General features: G+C 34.0%; 1 long non-coding RNA gene across 6 annotated transcripts; it reads right to left on the bottom strand.

The window, feature by feature from the left end:
• Window positions 1-3,660: 3,660 nt before the first annotated feature.
• On the bottom strand, window positions 3,661-8,220 carry LOC113348351. Of its 6 annotated transcripts, none has more exons than XR_003359587.1 (7): window positions 7,897-8,220; window positions 7,499-7,668; window positions 7,163-7,395; window positions 6,288-6,346; window positions 6,002-6,198; window positions 4,443-4,519; window positions 3,662-4,346 (listed from the first exon to the last, which is right to left on the bottom strand). It is a non-coding gene; the product is annotated as an uncharacterized LOC113348351 (long non-coding RNA). The 6 variants fall into 6 exon arrangements; XR_003359585.1 differs by having other exon boundaries at window positions 3,663-4,065; window positions 4,152-4,519; XR_003359586.1 differs by having other exon boundaries at window positions 3,665-4,065.
• Between the last annotated feature and the right edge of the window lie 10,510 nt (window positions 8,221-18,730).

An 18,730-nucleotide genomic window follows, 5' to 3' on the forward strand; every position in this document is an offset into this window, starting at 1 on the left:
TTTACACAATATAGAGGATAAAAATTCAAACAATTTTCTTGAAAGCAACATTGCCTAATTCACTACTCAAAAATCATATTTGATATCAGGACAAGTTACTCGAAGCATCTTTGTAAAATTCTCAAACACTTTATTTCATCCAATATCATTGCAAGTTGCGTAAGATTTGAAAATGTACAAGCTTTTATGAGTTAGGTAAGATTACATACATGTTACTCAAAAAATTCACCAAGTTTATAAGAGAATATAACATGCTCATATTCATCACTAACTCATTGATTTCTTAAAAGCATGACAAAAACTCATATTTCAAATATTCAAAATTCAATTCATGTTATGATAAAATTGTAATATTATATTCGAATATTTTATCCATAACATATTATTTATAGTAGTGCAATGATCAAATTCAACAAAATTTTGATCTCCATTTTGTTTATAACAAGATATCCGGAAACTAGATTCACGCTCATTTCAAAAGTATGAACATCTTTAACAAGATTGTTTTACCCAAAGTAAATTTTAGATCGTACCAATACCAAAAATCCTAGTGATGTGAGTGTATCTCAACACCACTTTCTTCCGATCGATTCAATTCGATTTAACTTTTGAACCTATAACCTATCAAAGCAAACATGGTGTAAAACACCAATATATACCAACCTCTCACGTATCCACAATTACATTAACTAAGCTTGAAAAGCGTTGTTAATAACATTTGATATCCTTGCAATGCCGTGCAAGAATAACAAATAATCTCATAATCAATATTATGTTCATTTCTTAGTGAGAGTTGATATTCACATTTGTTTTGACTAGGTTTCTAATTCTTTCGGTTTTTGGTTTCATATCAAATTCTATCTCATAAGTTCCAAACTTATATGAGTCACATGTTTATTGTCATACACAATAATTCTCAATATATTGTTTCCTTGAAATTTATTCTAAGATTGAACAATCAATTTATTCAATTTAGAATGCCATTATTTGATCACTACAATAACTACAAATAGTCCATAAACCATACCTCAATTGTTGTTAAATCTCAATTGGTTATAAACCATTGTCCAGTCTTTGCACACCAACATAGAAATCAGCAACCCCATTGCTCCACACATCTATTAATCTCCCGCAATTTTTTTTCATTGCAAAATAAAAATTTACTCAAGCAAGTGAATTTTCACCTGTCACAATCATTTAGATGTGAGCATTTGTAACTAAAAATAAGTAAGGTATGAATATACATAATTACTTGAAAATCAAATAAAATATAGTACTCCAAGTTTCTCTTGAGTGTCAAATAAATATTAGTTATAACATCATATATTTATAACTCACTATCAAGCATTTTATCAAACATTTGTGGTGCACTAGTTTGATTTTTAACAATAATCTTCCTTTTCATTACCAAAACAAGAGTACGAAATACTAGAATCAAAACATGATTTTTAAAGTAATTTCTTACATCTCTAATCTCAAGTATCATATATGTCTTATATTTTTGGAAAAATATACACAACGAATTCAAAATCACTACATCTCTCAAACTAAAAATCCAAATGGAAAATTTCAAAGTGGGTTTTGAAGATAAGTTCCTTATCTACAAGTTTCATATTATATACTAATCCAAAATATCAACACAAAGATCATCGAAACGAATTCAACAAGGACTAAATTTTTGCTCGTCGGAAATTTTCAGCAACGTTGTGCAGTTTTCTAAAATACTTTAAAAATATTTTTAGGACACCAAAAAATTCTGAAATTTGACATGGATGACCCTCATGATGTCTAATATATCAGGTTAAAATATCTAGACCCAATTAATTTCCATATAGGAGATAAAAATACATCTCTACAACATGTTAAAAATATTCATTTCACATCAACAATATTTTACTATGTTAGATATTCATAATAAAAATATTATGCATGTTACAATCCTAATCCATCAAAATCAGACATAAAATTTAACTCTAGGTTTCAGGTTAGCTAAAATTTCAAGCATCATTTTCAATTGTCAAAGAAAAATTATACAAATTATAATTCAATAAACAAAATTAACAATGATACTTATCGCGTTTCAGCAATTGTTTTTCTTTCGATATGTATAGCAGAATTAACGTCTTAAAATTGTTGGAACAATTGCTGAATTATGCCTGCAAAACAATCACAAAAAACAAAACAAAACAATGTTATGGCTGAGTCGCGGACTAGGTCGCTTTCTTTAAGATGTTTCGCGGCTCTGCCCAAGATTGTGCAAGCAGTTCTTCAATGGCGCGTCGTCCCCAGGATAAAACAGCCGAGTTCAATCTCTTACACAATCACTCATGCACGATGAGAAGATGTGAAACTTCTACACTTCATTTTTGCTCAGAAACCCATTTAGAAAAATAAGAGATGTTCACACACTTATTTTTCTTTCTCTAAAATTCTTTTCTTTTGTAAACTCAAGTCATAAAAGGAAAAATCTCTCTCACTACAAAAAGAATTTCAGTAACTCTCCAAATTCTTTTTAACACCAAAGCATAAAGGAAAAACTATCTCATTTGTTTTGCAACCAAAATTCTGATTTATAGTAAGAGTTTCAAAACAATTAAAAATTCTTCAAATATCATTATGGTGGAATTAACACCATTAAAACCCACAAATATGTAACGGTCAAAGTTAATGATAACAAAATTAATTTTTTCTTTTATGAAAAACTTAATTGCTATCAAAAACATTTTTATTGGGAATTCATTTTATGTTTTAAATATATATTCACAACAGTTTCTTTGCCATGATTATCGTCACCAATCCAAGGAAAATGGTTAGACTAGGTTTTGGGATTTTAAACCAATTTTATTTTTTATGCAGTTGAAATTAAAACTGCTGTTCCAGTTTGAAATAGATAGAAAAATTATTTGTCAATCTGTTAATAGATTTGTTCTCACGGTGAATCATCTGATCAAGGCAAAGAAAATAAGAGTTCTAAACACAAAGGCATCTTGAATTATGCTCGATCAATATCACTAAAGTTTCCTAAATAAATGGTATTCCTTACTGTAACAGGAAAACAAGCACTTACGAATCTCTTTGTCGTCGTTTAAATTGGAGTATTATGATCGATCACCTGTGCTGACCTATGACTAATTAATCAGGGAGTGTGATGATATACTACGCATCTATTAAAACAACTCATTCGAGAACGAGATTTTTTCTTATTAAAAAGAATAAACTATTAAGAAGATGGTCATGAACTACTTCTCTGTTTTTCTATCTAGATCATGTGATTTGAATGTATTGGGTGTTAGTAACATCGTGTTAGTTCCGGTTCTTATTGTTTGGGCGGAGATTAGGAGATTTGAAAAATTTATGGGTGGTAAATAGGATAATTAGGGGTGGGATTTAATGTGGGTGGGAAATATGAAATATGAAGGTGGTAAATAGGGAAAACCATACAATATCACCAGTAACACTACTTTTAGCTAAAAATAAATTGACTCTGAAATTAAGACTACCTAAACTTTGTCGTCTTCCCCATAGAGGCGTCGTTGCGAAAATCTTGCACCACTAGGTATCTTATCATAATCCAAAGAACATTTATTTGATCTTATTTGTGTTTCATAAGTTACATGGATAGATTTTCTTTTGATGAATCTGATAAGTTGTATGGATGGATAGACGAAAACAGTACAAAATTGGTTAAATTGGTTTTCTAACTTATTGTTTACTTCAATCTTTGCCCAATAGGTAGAAACCAGTCAAAGTCACCTTTTTCAACAAAACTGTTGCTCAAAGTAGTTTTGGTATGTTTCTTTTGTTAAAGGTGTTGGACCCTTCCAGAAACCAAGTACAAGAAGGTGTTTGACCCTTCCAGAAAAGAAATCAACTAACAAAATAACTAGAAAGAGAATATGTAAAATTAAGTACAGCAACGAGATGAGACCAACTAAGGATGCCTCAAACATACAACCATGCAACAAACATTCATCTTCCTGTGCCCAAACATTAAAGCCATAATCCAAAAAATCGGAAGAAAGCTTCAAGTACTCCTTGACCTGGCTGGCTTTGTAAAGGTAGTTGCTGTGCAAACAAATTAAGAATATAAGTCTTAAAAAGAAACACAGAAACTCATTCAAAATTAAATTGCGGCCATTACAAATCCTTACCTGCTAATTTCAAACACTTTATTCCTACAGTTAATATTCTTGATATTTGAATCCCCGGACACAATCTTAAAACTCGATTTGAAATTATAAACAACCACACCAACACCATACTCATCTCCATAAAAAACAGAATCAGCAGGCCATGCCTTGTTAGGGTGTTTAGCGTTTTTCACAAGCTTTAAACCTAACATTAAACTTAATAATACAACCGCAATGTAACCAATTTGAGCATGATACCAAAATTAAGTACGTGATAAAATAAAACCAAAGATGCAGGGTTACTAGCAACACCTCTTATGCCAGTGCAGTTGGCCTCAATAGCATCCAAAATTTCACCAACACAACGCTCCTGGAAAGCTAAAGGCTCCCTGAAAGATAAAATTAAGAGTTAATGCAAAAGGTGATTAACCAACATAATGGGAAACTACTTACTGCAAGTATTAAGTATATAACTTGGAACGCATCTACTGCTATCTATGTACTGCCAGCCTAGGTCATTTTCATTTCTCAACTGATATAACCATCCAGTGGGTTTAACCCAGATGATAATCCGGTAGGAACTGTCCCCATGCTATGCCTAATAGATTCTACGAAATCAAGATACAACTTATGCATGTTCATGCCACAATATCAATAACAACACAAATTTAGGGAAGGCAGAATCTAATGGTCAAATGAACAGATCAAAGAAGCAATCAAAAGAAAATAAGCAAACAAAAATAAAAATATTAGACCACCATTCTTTATCTTATTTTCAAGAATAATGCCATCTAGAAAGCTAAACAGATTCCAGCATGTATGGACAATCACAGCGTGATTTAATGTTTTGAGCATCTGACCACATAAAGAAAGATACCCACAAACGTGCTCTAACAATGAAGTGATAAACATAAAACATTGGTTACCAACTGAAAGAAAAGTATGGTTTCTAGGTTCAATCATAAGATAAATTGAAGGACTAAAAAAATGAAGAGTATAAGAATTTATATCCAGCATAAAAGCCAATCAGAAGGAGCATGTTCATAGGAAAAATTTCTGTGAGCAAGATGATCATTAAACGAATATCACGGTGCTTTAAAACCATCTAATGGATATAGGAGATAATTGTACCCATTTATGAAGAAATGAATGTCAAATAAAGTATAGAAATTCAAGACAAATACATGCAAGCACAGAAAAGAATCTGTTTGAATAAACGGTGCCGCTGATAAGTGTTGAGTAGCTAGATTCATAGAAATACCATCTAAACAGCAGAAAGATGTATGCGTCATCACTGATTCTTATCCTAGAACAGTGACACAGTAAGACGTAAGTGTTAAAGACACTCAAGTTCATTGTGTCAGAGACTCAGAAACTTGTCATACATAAATATTAAACACGGCCAAATGATTAGATGAGGTTAAAGCTCAAACATTAACCAAAATAGCAATAGCAATCCCAAGTCCCATACTATCCTACAAAAGTAAAACATGGATTCTAGTACATTTTCTTACCATAGCAAACTAACAAGTAACAAGAAATAAATAAATACATTTTTGCAGGACGCGAGGTCTATTTACTGCACAACTAAGAATTTATGCAATTGTAAGCAAAGGCATAACAGTCACAAATCTGATTAATACTTTGCCACGCTATCAGTCACATATCCAACATATAGACGTAGTAATTCACATTATATTATTCATAAAAGCCGAGCAAACTAAGACATCGCTTATTACCAAGCAAGCAAGTCAAGTGAATATTGGTCTAGAACAAAATCCAGGAACTCATCGAATGTTTAGCATGAACGCGTTGCTCTTCAGGAAAAAAATAATTTAAAACATGCTCGGAACTCTGACACGGTAACTTACTGTTTTATCTCGTAGGAGGCATCTAGCTTCCATTCATCTTTTTCTTCGTGCAGTGGGCCATATACATCCCCCCCTGGAAGCACGAATACCACCTTTTTACTTTAACGAACTGCTTTGTAAAAGTCAATGGAATAGAACCACAAATCAATATCTTTATTTGCCTGCTCCATGAATTGCTGGTGTAGACAGCCTCTCTCCTGTCATGTAGAAATGGAGATATATGAAAAAGACAGGCTTTATGCCATTAAAATTAATGTGCAAAACCATAAAGTTGATGGAACCGAACCATAATTCAAAATTTTCTGGCTTCCCTCCTATGAATCGCTGGTGTAGACCGTCTTTTTCCTGTCACATAGAAATGGAGATATAATGATGAACAGAAGGCAAAGGCTTTATGCCACTAAAAGTTAACATGCAAAAAAATAAAGGTCCTCCTGTGAGTCATGTAAACTACTCATTCTCTGTGGATTTGTAGACTTAACCTTTCGACAGATCCTGTCCTTGCTTATGATTGTTGGCTATTAGTTCCCCCGATGTTCATTAACATCTCACACTTCTTTATCTAGATCTCAAAGGTTTACTTGTGAACTTTGTAAGACTCGATTAATATCGAATATGGTAAACTACCATGGTGGTGCTTCATTATGAATATATACACGCAGAAACCAAGCTCTTCGAATTGGTAGCTTTCATAATCACATAAAAGAGAGTGCTGAATCATGCATATGGACAGTGATCATCAACGATTTCTCGTAGGCCCAAAAATGGAGAGTCACCGCTCAAGCATAGGTTGACTTAAATGTCAGATAAAAAAAAGTTCTCCACAAAATTGCATGTTTAAGTGAGATAAGGATTAGTCTAACTCATTGGCCACTAAAAGAGATGAACTGAAATATGATGATCTAGTAGAAACCGGAGTTTCTCATAGTGACTCTTGAGTCTACCCCATTGATTCTTGAGTCTCTATTTTTTGCAACGTTCACATTATACAACCTCATTTCTGCACGCCATGGATTTCCAGTAATTCTCATTATGCAGGACTAGAGGCTCGGCATAACAACAAATTTGTGACATGGATTTTGTACAGTCGTAATTTTAAATGGCGAATACGTTGTTTTGGAATTGAAAGAAATTGGAAACAGCAATGAGTTTTAAGCTTACTCGACAACCCAGAAGGGTGGTTGTTGCTTCTTGGATATCAATTCACAAACTTTTTGAACAGCATCATCTCCCTCCAGTCTCCAAAATCATAGCACCAATATGACCAAAAGCTATGCAGTCAACACAACTCCCAAAGGGTATAGGTATATCTTCGAAGAAAGCCTCAGGATCCCATCCAATATTAACAACGTGCTCATGAGCGAAATCTCTAGTCACTTCCATACATCTCATCTCTAGTAAAAAAAAAATGCTAGCATATTAACTTGAAAGCATCAATTAAGATGACATGAAAAGAGCACCGAAGAAATAAATTTCTTAAAAGAAAATTATATTTACCTGTAATGTTCAAATCCAATTTCTCAAATTCCGACACGAGAACACCGTAGAGCCATCGCGGAAGAGACAAGAATAGGCCAAGACAAAAGTCTTTTGATGGTCTATCATTCTTTCTTCTGTCTTTTGCTGGCGGGTTCCTCCACCATCCTAGATGAAGCAGATGAGTCTACCTAAATATTCATTAAAAATAAACGAAAAAATATTTACAGAAAATAGAAAAACCATAATTTGTATGGATAACACAAGAAGTGATCATAATCCGTAGCGATCTATACAAAATAAACTCAAAACCCTAAATGAAAGAACGAAAACCCTACAATCAAATGATCGATTGGTAGATAGAAATTAAGGAGAAGATAACATTGAGTCAAGGTGTCGCAAATTGAATGAGGAATTACCTAATTGCAGGCAGACTGCAGAGTTGTAGAGGAGGTTATTTTTCTTCTTTACTTCAACATTTTTCCGGTGGAGTTGTAGAGGTTCTGTACAAAAATACACAGTAATTCGGCGAGACACAACCAGAACTCCACACACTAGTTCGGAAAAGTGAGGAAGAAAGTGTAGGATCTCTGAAAAGAAATCTCGGTCACACTCAAAAATGGGAACCATACTGTCTGAATCCCAATCCAGGTGAAGAAGGTCTTCATCGAAGTTGGATTTCATTTTCAAAAGAACCATCATTTCGGGCATACAATAAAATTCTGGGGCATTGTGAATAAGATAAAAACAGTGTTGGAAATAATGTTTCTAGGATATTTCTTATCCAACCTATTTTTATTAATGCTAAAATACCTCTGAATGATTAGTGTTTAATTAGTGTTAATTTAATTGATTAGTTGTTAATGATTATAGTTAGGATTAGAGTTTAATTTAGGATAATAATTTTCTTTTTAAATAGATTGAGTGAGTAGAAAAAAGAAGAAGAAGAAGAGAAGGAGGAAGTAGAAAAAAAAAAAAATCTTTGAGATTTTTGTGATTGTTGATAGATGTGTGATCCAAATTCGAGTGAGGAAGGTGAATCTTCATCATGTAAACCTAAGAAAATACATATCAATTACGATGGAGATCCGGAGATGGCTTATTAGTTGGATTATGAAAATGATTTTACCCAAACTCAATCTCAAATTCAACTTTTTTCTCAAGCTCAAGATGATGACTTCTTGGAGACAAATCCCGAAGATGAGTACATGGATGAGGAACCCAATGATAATAATACATAGGTATGGTTGTAGACGTTGTTTAATGTCCGTTTTGTAGCTTGAATTCACCAAAAGTTTTGATTTTTGTATGTAATTCGGCGCAACAGAGTTACGTTCGGCATATAATTTGTATGCCGAACCTTGATAAATAAGAACAGTTCGGTTTGTACGATTGAATTCTTTATAAACCGAACTGTCATAGAATTATTTTCGCACCAAATAAATTTCATGGTTCGGCTTAAAGAGGATGTGCTAATGAGCCGAACTTCAAAGATCGACTTTCAAATAGTATTGCGAATGAGCCGAACCTAACCTCAAACGATAGTGAAGTCTACTAATGGAGAACATCAACGTCCAAATTAAACTCATTCAAATCAATGAGATATTATCATCATCTTCAAGAGAATGAAAAGACGAAAACAACGCAAAAGGAATGAGGCCATTCCGACATCGGACGAAGAAGTTATGGACAAAATAAAATCTAAAAACTTGCGTGTACAGAGATAAGTTCAGCTGATAACTCATCATCACGATTTAGCTGAACCTGGAGCCTACAAATCAAGATTTTCGAAGTGTTTACAGAGATAAGTTCGGCTTAAAAGTAATCTAATCGAGTCAACCGAACCTGACAACCACCTGGGGTAAATTTCATTTGTCAGGTTCGGCCGGGAAAGATTGGCAAGGTATTAGCCGAACCTGACACTGTTATGGGGCATGTTTGGACGTAAAATTGACTTTTATCTCAAAGAAAAACAGTTTCGGAAGTATTCTAAAGCCTAAATTTGAGAGCTCTATATAAGAAAATCCTTAAAAAGAGATCTTTCAATCTTTATCATCTCTCTACACCACATTTTATCATTCATATTATCTTCCACATCATAAAAAATACATTCAAAGGTCTAAATTCACATGCATCAATTTTGAGAAGAAAAATCAAGTTAGAGGTTCGCGATCACCACCATATTCACCATCCCCTCCTCCCCCTCCACCACCATCTTCATCATCACCTCATACTACACCCTTATTTTCATCATTATCATCCTATTGTTCTACAGGAAAACATCCACCCGTGTCATTTCGCCTTTTCCCTGCATGCAAGTTTTTGGTGCCACCACCTCGAGGTTTGGAAGTTTTTGAATTAGAAGGAGTCACTTCCATTGTTCTCCTTTTAAGCTTCTCTTTGAATTTTCCCGGATGGGTACTAAAACAAATGATACACCTTAATTAATTTTCCAAAATAACTAAATATGACTCTACTAAATGGTAGGTTGGGAAACCTACAATAAAATACTGCAAGTGCACAGCGTCTAACTAGTAGACAATGGCAAGTACAGTTCGTTCCCACGAGGAGTGTGAAATACTCTACCAACTAATACCAAGAATAACTAATTAACAAGATGATGTTTTAAAGAGTTTTCGGAAATTTGGAACAAAATGAAATAATAACAAGTCTAACAATGAATAAAATGAAAATGGGTTGTTAGGATTTTCGGTTTCCACCAATTAATTATGCAAGCTCTACTAATCGTTAAAAATATATTTCATGCTTTTTCAAATACTGTTTCTCCGCTGTAATCTTCTTCGCTTCATGGGTAGTGATTCTAAAGCATTACCTATCAATCCTAAAGCATATCACGTCAAGGGATTTAACCAAAGTACGAAATATCAATTGAAAAGCATAAATAATCAACAAAATCACATAAACAATTAGATACCAAGTTTTTGTGAAGATAAATTACTAGTCATTCAAATCATTATTTAAGCATATAAATGTAGAGTTTTCATAATAAAATTGGGTTCTACCTAAACCCTAACATGGTTCTAGCTAGCCATGGCTTTCTCAAAAGCCATAAAAAAATTAACAAAAGAGGAAGGATTAAACCGATATCGACTTTGTCGCCTCTGGTTCTTGTACTCTAAAAACTTCCAAAGCGGCCGCACTTCTCCCTCTCGTCTGTCACTAACAGAGAAGTACTCTCCTCCGCGCCCTCTGGCCGTTTTTCTTCTTCTCTGTATCGGCCTTTTCACCGCAGCCTCTACCTCTCCCCTTATTTTGTTTCTTCTCATTCCTTTATAATTAGTGCTGCAAACAAGTCCGACTAAGACCTAGTATAATTACCTAAGCCCAGTCCATCATGGTCCATATAGCCTCAGGTCCAACATCTCCACAGTAACAGTCGAAAGTCAGAGACCCCAAATTCCACACGCTGGCGCTGCAATCAATCTTCACCATCATTTAATACCAGCACTGCCATTATTTTCCCAGCAGATTCGATCCACCACCAATAAGATTTGAAGCTCGATTCCATCCCCATACTCCTCTGCAAATCCACTACTGTCATTCATGCCCGAAACACTGCCTATTCAGCCACTGTTCTTCGTTTTAAATCTTCTACAGAACTTCCAATCTGTCGTTTACAGTCATGAGTCAATGACAGCAACACCAGTTCGACTTCTCCATTCATGCAAACACGATCCTTTCATCTGTTGCCGTAAACACCACTGCTTCTCTACTTCGCAGGCATCTCGTCGTCACCAGCAGAGACTCAACCAATGAATCCCATGCAAACCCATCTTCTCAGCGTACGTATATACCTTCTCTGTACGTTCACTGCCTGCTGCAAATGAAACACCACTTCCTGTTCCGAAACAGCATCTTCTCGAACCAACCAAACTGAGCCAGCCATCGACCAACGCCAATCATCACCTTGTTTTGCTACTGCTAAGTCTGACCCAACACAATCATCTCTTCATTCACATATAGCCTCCATCTGCCAAATCCGGGCACAGTATACCCTTCCATACCCGACTCCATTCAGATCCAAGATCTCATTGATGTTGTTGTATGCACAGAAAACCAATCTGTTCGGCAGCTGCTTGCTTGAGAAATGCAAATTTCTTCTTCTGTTTCGACCAAAAAGAGATGTGGTAGAAAATACCACAGAATAAGCCACGTCCCCCTTTTCATCTTAGCCATTAGTGGGCCGTGCTTGTGTTAAACAAGTGAAGGCTTCTCTCGTCCCCACTACTCTGGACTGTACGTGAACTAAGTGAATGCAGCAACTTGATTGTTCGCAGGGATGCCAATACCAGTGTAGTCACAAACTCCATTTTAGCTCCAACTTTATCAGTTTATTGTTCGGATGGTCTAATTTTCGTGTACTTTTTACAAAAGCACTAAAATAGTATTATTAGTCAAATATCGAGTCCTATCTAATATAAATATGGGTATAAAATGTATTACTTACGTACTTATCACTAAACAATGTGATAAGTCACCTATAAATGGACAAGTTTATAGGAAGCTATTATCCATACACAGAGTAAAGTTCGGCACATTCGATATTTATCAAAATCAACCGAACAATGTGCCGAACAGTGTAAGATGAATTATTCAAGTTCGGCTAATTATCATAATAAATATTTATAAGCCGAATATGTAGGTTCGGCTGATTCGATATTCAAAACACAACATGTTTTTCATCTGTAGAAAAAAAATAAGTTCGGCTGATGAATGTCAGCCGAACACTACTCTGTAACTACCAAAATCGCAAGGAATCATCGATTACATGTCATGAAATCAATGAAATACGAAGAAAAAAAACAAGCAATGGGTTTGTGGGAAATACATTTCTATGTGCAATTTATGGAATCGGGGTCTATTTATCGCTCTCCAACACCAATTAATCCATTATCCTCTTCATCTCCATCTTTTCCAAAAACCCTAGATTGAGATGCTACAGAAGCAACACCATGATGTCGCGTCTTACCTCTAGCACATCGCTGATAACGAGGTGTCATATATGGGTTTAATCGAGAGCTTAATCGAAAAATCAAATTTTGAGAATTTGGTAGCTATTTTTGGAGAAGAAGAGGAGACGAAGAGGGAGAGAGAAAGGGTTTTGGTTTTTAAAAGTTTAATTTTTTTTTTATTAGTAACGGTTAATTAGTGTATTAATTAGTGGGTAACGGTTAATTAGTGGGAGGGTAGTTAATTAGTGGGAGGATTTTCGGATTAGAAATTAATTTAGTGGAAGGGTAATAATGTAATTTAACTATATAAGGGTATTATAGTAACTTAAGCATCACTAGAACACCCTTATCATCTTGCATTGGATGGAAAGATAAGTCTGTATGCCCCAAAATTTTCATGTATGCCTCAAATGAGGGTTCTTGTGGAAGACAGAAGTGCAAGGCATGTTTGATAGTGGCACAAGCCTTACCATAAGTCCTATGTATTGGGCCTAATCACTCCAAAAGGTCCAACAGGGATAGTATCTACTTGGGGTGTACCACAACTAAACCATAAGTCTCATTGAAGAAAATTTTCTACGTAAATCTTGGTGGTATGTGATTGCTAGCGTTTGTCCTTTTTCCATATTATGTACAAAGTGTGTCAGAGTATCGGTTTCTTCGACAATTCAATCCACGAGAAAATTTCACAACACTCGGATAAATCAAGATTTTATAAGTTCTCGCTAATAGTCACCTAGTCTTTTATTGAAAAAGAGGGATACCGAGCAAATCACCAAATTTTAATTCGGAAGCCCGGATGGACAAATTTGTTACAATCACCGATCAACAATGAGATCTGATACCTGATACGAAGACAAGTTTAATTTAGACGATCTCAGAAATCAATATCCAAATAATAACCTAATTTGTTCCCTAGTTGTACGAACCGAATTCCCATAAGAACAAGTCTTGTAATCTTTCTTTCAAGATACAAATTCTCAAAATAAACCTAATAGGTTGTATACAGTCTTTTAGGCTTAAAAGTTGTCTAGGTTATTTTAACGTACTACTTGTGATATTTCAATTATAAGATAAACAATATAATGCGGAAAATAAATAACATGAAAACCTCAGAAATAACACGAAAACCTCAAGATTTAGTCCACAACTTGAGCACCACACTGTGTTAAGCCGCTACAGACACCAGTCTACTATCATACTTCAGACTGAAATGTTGCTGAGATGGAATTGACCCTACGAGTAATCCAGCTTCAGTTGTGCTCCTTTACGTCTCTTGGATCTTTGAAGATCCTACTCAACATGATTTACAGGCCTATGAGTTGCTTCAACCTAAATGAAGACTTTTATGACTATTTTACCTCTAATAGAAAGCCTATTTGTTTTTTTTTAGATATATTTCAATCAAGCTATGGAAATCTGTCCGCAATAGGATAAGTCCAGCAAACCTCAAGGATCTAGTACATTTACACTCTTAGAGAGAAACCTTGATCATTACTACCCCATAAGAATAATTTAAATAAATCAAACCAGAAGTGATTTAAAATTCTCTCTTGTGGAAGCACAAAGTCTGAGACGAAGAGAAATTTGTGATTTATATCAATCAAGTTCTTAATCTAAAGTTTCGAGAACTTAGAAGATCAATAAGAACAAAATCCGATAACAAGAACTATCAGGTAAAAGATAGTCTGGCCGGGCTTCACGAATCCCTCAGAAGTCTTTCAAAGTCTCTCAAAGGAAACCTAGGTTTTTAGAGAACGACTCTAGTCTGCAACAAGGATATAGAATTAAGTTTCTAGTGTGCTAGGAGTCCTCTATTTATATAGGTAGATGAATAACCTTGGTAGCTTACAAACAAAGCTAAGGTCATGAACTATTGCCTTGCATAGAACTGCCAAGTAAGCGAAACTTCTCTATGTAGATTATGCATGAAAGAACGTGAGAAGTTTTCTTTGAATTACAAATAAGATGTTTGCAACCAAACTGCGCATACCATATGGTTTAATTGTTAAGTAGTTCTGAAACCAACAAGCTTAATTTGTCATAAGACCAAGTCAGTTCGTGAACTATCAAAATAGTTTGTGAACTAAAAAATCATCTTGTAAGTTTGGATTTTTTATATGGACAAGTCCATGAACTGTGTGAAACGGTTTGTGTACTTGAAAATAAAGAGTGTACAGGAAATATAAAAAAATAACTAGTTCGGGAACCGAGCAATCAGTTCGTGTATGCTGAAATAAACAATATCCGGTACTATCTCAAAATCTACTAGTTCCCGAACTAACCATTTCAATTCGTGTATGCAAGTTAATTGAGATATTAAAAATCAAGTCTTTATATTTATAAGTTCAAGTTCGTGAACTGTTCAAACAATTAGTGAACTTTAAGGACTAACTTGACTACTCCTTATAGCTTACAATCTTCTTTGAAATGTTCATCATAATACTAAAGTCATACGACATGTCTCAGTAGATAGAATGGTAGATAATTTGAATAAATAATCAATCTTCGCATACCTTTGTCGGTTTCGTTTCTATAATTAAGTTATATTTTCTGTGAAATGAGAAACATAATTCTTCTATGTCGGTATCAGAGGTAAAACTCGATCCAAGTTTTACCTTCACCATTAATGGCTTCATTCTGAGCTCAAACCTATAGTTTTTCATAAGAATGATTCTTCTTCCACTACTTTGTATTTCAATCTTGTTCTTCGATCTGAATTCACTCGTCTATTGTGTTTCTCAAATGATCTTGATTTTTTTTCCAGTTTTAATCATTAGATCTGTTTTATTTTCTTCATCATCATCTCTTAACCTATGGATTCTCCTAAATCCGTCTCCAAAAGTCCTCTACATAAACTAGCTAAAATATTACTCTCAAACTAAAGGAGACAACTTTTTAACCTGTAAATCTTTGATTCTTTCTCTTCTCAAAAAGTTCCACACTACATATTATATTATTGGTGCTAGAGGTTGTCTAGATGCAAATGATATTTTGGTAAGCTATAATTTTCTAAATCATTATCCTAATTCATATCCTTCTCAATTTCACAGTCCAAATCCAATGATGAGAGATGTTCATGGTCCTAATTATAGAGGTAGGAGACATTTTTCATTCTTCATATATAGGTGTTTCTCATTCACCAAATTTCAGATATGTCACTCCAACTTTCACTTCTGTTCAACCTCCTTCATTTATAACTCTGGAGATAAAGCACCTTGTCAAATCCACGACGAAACTAGTCACTTGGCTTCATAATGCTCTAATAGGTTGAATTTTGCTTATCAAGGTAAATCTCCCCCTCAGAATCTACATGCTATATTGGAAGCTACAAATATCTTTGGTGAAAATACATGCTATGCAGAGAGTGGAGCAAATAGTCATATTGTTAAATGATAATTCTCTTCTTAATGACTACACTGCCTATGATGGATATGACTACATTCAGACAACTAATGGAGAAGGTATGACTATCAATTTTGTAGGTTCCGCCAGTTTTCCTACTGCTAGAAATCTAGAGTTTAAATCTTTGTTAACATTAAAAATGCGTGTCTGCAGAGTCGAATCAATCAGGTGAACAACGTTTATAACAGGTGAGTCGGTATACTTTAATCAAACACTAATTTACATGAATTTAATATAGTTACCTATAATCAACAAGTTTCCAGAAAATATGACGACATTTTAAATTGCATCATTCTTTGACATCTAACTGGGAATTTACTGTTAGCCAATGAGCAAGGGTTGGCGAGGTCTGTTTCGATCCAAAATTGATTTGGGATATGTTGATATATGAAGTGTTTTACATGGAAAGCGATATGTTGATAAAGGAAGTGTTTTGCGTGGAAAGATATATGTAACATTTTTTCTTTTCTTCTTTATCTCGGAATTTTTCGTGGTTCCTTGCCTCGTTTATCAGATAAAGAACATATATGCAAGCATGGATTCAGATTTCAATGAACCTAAATTGAAATACAATGGAACAAAATGTTATGAGCATCGGTATATTCTAAATCTCTCGGAATATCCAGGATCGTTTCATGTGATCCGACTTAAGGTTGGTATGCCAATCGTATTGCTAGAAGACATTTTCAGCGAAGAACTTGGTAAAGGCACTAAGTTTTTCATCACAAGATTGAACATAACATAAATCCATGCTCGAGTGTTGATAAGAAAAAAACCTGGGCATATGGTTAGTTAAACAAGGATAAATGCTATTACATCAAATGGCAGATCTCAAATTTTCTGAGCCGATTGCAGATTCCAGTCGAAACTTGCTACACATGTCTCATGGAAATTTATGACAATATGCAATTGATAGACCATATTATTCAGGATGTACACAATATTATACATAAATAAATTAGAACTATTGCAATCCAATTTTTAAAATTAGATAATATGTAACAATAATTCTGTTTGATTAGTTTTATGGACCATAAACACTTTGTTTGATTAATTTTGGTGAGCCTAATAATGGTTTCTTTTATAAAACGTCAATGTAAAGAATTTCCGGTTTAAAGAAGACACCGAGTGGCATATTAACTCGACTTCAGCATATGAACAAACATGAGAGGAAAATGGAGGTTTCAGTTAAGAGCATAATTAATCTGCATTTTTGTGTACAAACTGAATTTTGTGTAGAAATGTCGTTACCTAAAATCTATTGGTATGATCCTTAAAATACGTTATCTTACTGTATTAAAATTCCTTTAATATCTCTAGAAAAATCTAAAACATGTCTAAACAAATCATACGGTATTTAGATGCTAACAAATACTCCCTCCGTCACTAAATAGATGACCTATTTATTTTTAATTTTTTTCACACTAATAGATGATTTATATTATCAAATAACGAGATATTTATAAATTTATCATTTTAATTGATTATTGTTAGTATAGGAAATAAGTATCATTTGATAGTCATGTGTATATCTGTTATGTAGGTGTTTTAAAATGCTTTTCAACGATATAAAGTTTACGAATATCCGTGCTATGGTTTGAGAGCTAAATCATTTCTAATTTTTACTTAGTATTATCCATAAGGGTATAATTGTAAAAATTTCTTTAAAATACTTCTATCTTCATCTTTCCTTAAATTGGGATGGAGGGCGTGTTACGTGTATCAAAATTAAGAAACAACTCCAAAACTCTAAGATAAGTGTTGTGCAACCAGAATTAAAATTAACATTACAAGTATATTACAGTTGTGTTCTTTTTATAATACCGTCTGTATTTACGTTTATCATATATAAATGGTATGCTACCAGGATTTAAACTAAAAATAAAAACATAAGCATAAATATAGTACCTTTTTTCTTTGAACCACATATAAATAGAAAAAATTTCCCCTAGCTTTCACGGAACTTCATTTTCCAAGTTTGCACAGAATAAAATCAGCAAAAAGTGAGAACGAAACTAGCACTACAAGATAAAGTACTAATGAGGGAATTGGTTAAAAGAGCATGGTTGTTTGTCTGTTTGATGTGTAGAGTTGATCGCAATTTTTTCTTCTTCTTTTTGTGCGAGATTAGAAGAAAAATAAGTTGCTAATAATTTTTATTTTTTTCATTATTGCTGAGCCATAGTTTCAGCGGTAGAATGCTATTAAATTCTAGCTTGCTATAATTACATAGTTTGGTTATTCCCAAATTCTTATCCGACTATAACATTTTTCAGTTATTTTATATTCGCGTATATTATTTTTTCCATACTTAATTGGAAAGGCGAGGGTACCCAAATATACCTCAAGCTAGAACTTTTCCTACCTATAAGTCCTTTCTCTGAAAGTGATTGTCTATGGACTGAGTCGAGACAATACAACTAATCGGTTCACACTTCGTGTGACCGTCTATGGATACGAGATCGAGACAATACCACAACGAAGTATGTTACTTGATAAAAAGGTTCGGACTTAACCAAACACAATAGGATTCACTTATTAAGTAAATAGGAATTAAAGTTTGTGTAGTTTACTTTAATTATAATAAAACAATTATAATGCGGAGATATAAAGTAACTGACACAATAAGATTTTGTTAACGAGGAAACCACAAATGCAAAAAAAACCCGGGACCTTGTCCAGAATTGAATACTCTCAGGATTAAGCCGATATACAAAATTACACCTAACTTCGTATAGTTGAGACCAAGCAGCTAAACCTATAGTTCTCCTAGTTCCGTCTGTAGTCCCATGCCTCCGACATATGAATAAGTCACGTACTTGGAATAATTACTTTGCTTCGTATTCCAAACAGTAAAGGAAAAACAAATCTATTT

Source organism: Papaver somniferum, chromosome 2 (genome assembly GCF_003573695.1).
Source record: "Papaver somniferum cultivar HN1 chromosome 2, ASM357369v1, whole genome shotgun sequence".
Lineage (NCBI taxonomy): Eukaryota > Viridiplantae > Streptophyta > Magnoliopsida > Ranunculales > Papaveraceae > Papaver > Papaver somniferum.